At 46.4% G+C, this 2,754-nt stretch overlaps 1 pseudogene; it reads right to left on the minus strand.

The window, feature by feature from the left end:
- Positions 1–1,182: 1,182 nt before the first annotated feature.
- LOC111766399 (serine/threonine-protein kinase 16 pseudogene) lies at positions 1,183–2,137 on the minus strand (annotated as a pseudogene).
- Positions 2,138–2,754: the final 617 nt, after the last annotated feature.

A 2,754-nucleotide genomic window follows, 5' to 3' on the forward strand; every position in this document is an offset into this window, starting at 1 on the left:
GGATGATAATTCCTACCACCCTCCCTACGCACGAGGCTGTAAACATTGAATAAATTGGGGCATTGTGGCTCGGTGGTTGAGCACCAGCTGCAACATACAAGGTCCCAGGTTCAGTCCCTGGCCCCAGCAGATACCAAAAAAAAAAGATTGAATGAGATAATGTATTTGAAAGTCTAGAACAGTGCCTGCCAAATGGCAGGATCAATGTGTTACTTTCCACCTCCCATGACCACCCAATCTGAGAGCCAGACTAAGCAAACCATTCCTATATCTGAGGATTATTTCTGCAGAGATGCCAGCCCATTTCCCTCATGGGCTTATGTCCAATGAACAGGGCTCTGTGCCAAGAGGTGGAGGCATTCAGAGAGGGCGTTGACACAGCCCTGCCTTCTGGGAAGCAGAATTCCTAACCAGTTCTCCATCCATGAGAAAAGTTCAGACTGTCAATTGAGATTTTAAATAGACAATGATCACATCTGCTTTCTTGAATGATTATGCCTCTAAAGTTTTAAAATATAAACCATAATACTCTCCCCCCACACACACACATACACCTAGTGTCCTTAAATCAGAAGAGTGATTTTCTCCGTCTCTCATGGGGTTTTTTTTCCCAGCTTTTTTAAAATTTCAAACATTCAGAAAAGTTGCAAATAGTACAATGAACCCCCATAGACAGTTCACTTAGATTTATCATAAAATCTTGTCACATTTGCCTGCCTTCCTTCCTTCCTTTCTTTTTCTTTCTTTTCTTTTCTTTCTTCTATTTTTTGCTTAACCATTTAAGAGTTAATTATAGATACTATGACCACTTCAACCCTAAATACTTCAGCTTATTTCTTCTGAGAACTAGGACATTCCTCCTACATAACCATAAAATAATTCTCTCATTCAGGTAATTTTACATTGATTCAAGAGTATTATCCCTATTATATATTATCCCTAGTATATAGTCTCTATTCAAATTTTCCCAATTGTCCCAATAATATCCTTTGTAGTTTTTTTTTATCGCACCAACCTGCTATCACTTTATTCTCCTGTCTATATATTCTCCTGCCCTGACATTTGGAAGCAGACCATGATGTGAACTCAGAAGTCCTGCTCAGAGCTATGTACCATATTCTATCAGTTTCCTTTTCTCCTGTCCTCAACTTCCCAGTTCTTTCGGGCACCTTGTCCAGTTGTTTATCTAGGACTAGGGGATAAGAGAGTAGAGGTGAAGATGTAGGATTGAGAAGAGTGTCCCCACCCCTCCCTTGCCCTCAACTGTACAAGAGCAGTCCTGGATAGCATGGAGAGAGATTCCATTAAGTCTCTTTCCAAGGCGCAGAGGCCCACCTTTCCAACATAGCCACTAGTTTCTTCAGATTTGTGCTGGCCGAGAGCTAGGGGCTGCAGTGCCTCCACCTGACAAAGGAGAAGAGGAATGTGAGGGCACATCTGGGGATCCACAGCCATCCTCGAGGCCAGCAGCTGCCACATTGCTGAAGAATGCCTGCTGCTTTGCAAAACGCAGAGTTGGTCTCCACAACAAGGGCCACACTGTCACCTTTCTGGGACACCATATCATAAGGGCCTTCCCCAAACATCATGGCATACAGCACACAGCCTAGGGACCAGACATCAAGTCCATTGGGCCGCCAGGTTAGGCAGGGCCAGGGCCTGGTGGGAGCCTTCCATGGGAATGCATGCTTGGTTCATGGCACCCAGGTCCATTAAATGCAGCTGCCCTTCATCTCCAAACAAGATATTGGGGGGCTTCATGTCCCTGAGGGCAGAACCCTTGGCTGGAATGACCCAAGACCTCTGCAGAAATCCAGCACCCGCAGCAGGATTTGATCCTCCATCAAGAATCACCTTTGTCCCCCAGCCTTTCTATCTCATTCCATAGCATACCTCTCTTGAAGAAGGGTAGTAGCAGCCAGGCCTCATGTTTAGAGTCCCGCTCTCTCAGTCAGGAAGCCATGAGGTGAAGGATGTTGGGTGACGGAACAGGTGCTACCTGTCTGCTCGTCACTGGGCCTCCTCCCAGTTCTGCTGCTTGTGACACAGGATTTGCCCTCCCCCAATTTCTGGATGAAGAGTGCTTATTGTCAATAATGACAGTTCCCCAAAAGCAGACACACTGCGTGTGGCTCATAGTGTCTCAGTCATCCTCCTCAAGGACCATCTGAGACTGCCTAAAGGTTCATACAGCGCAAGTGGACTCTTCCAGGTAATGAGTTGAGGGTCAGCAGATCACTCTGCCTCAGGCAGGAGAGAAGTGCCTATAGCGCTGTCATCTGTTTTTTTAAAGTCTAGAATCCAAAAAGAAAAAAAATCACACATTGCATTTAATTGTTATATTTCGGGAAGCCAACTTGACCCAGTGGTTAGGGTGTCCGTCTACCGCGGTTCAAACCCTGGGCCTCCTTTACCCATGTGCAGCTGGCCCATGTGCAGTGCTGATGCACACAAGGAGTGCTGAGCCATGCAGGGGTGTCCCCCGCGTAGAGGAGCCCCACGCAGAAGGAGCGCGCCCCGTAAGGAGAGCCGCCCAGCGCGAAAGAAAGTGCAGCCTGCCCAGAAATGGCACTGCACACACAGAGAAATGACACAGCAAGATGATGCAACAAAAAGAAACACAGATTCCCGGTGCCGCTGATAAGGATAGAAGCGGTCACAGAAGAACACACAGTGAATGGACACAGAGAGCAGACAACTAGGGGGGATGAAGGGGAGAGAAATTTTTTAAAAATCTAAAAAAATAATAAAAAT

Source organism: Dasypus novemcinctus, chromosome 3 (genome assembly GCF_030445035.2).
Source record: "Dasypus novemcinctus isolate mDasNov1 chromosome 3, mDasNov1.1.hap2, whole genome shotgun sequence".
Lineage (NCBI taxonomy): Eukaryota > Metazoa > Chordata > Mammalia > Cingulata > Dasypodidae > Dasypus > Dasypus novemcinctus.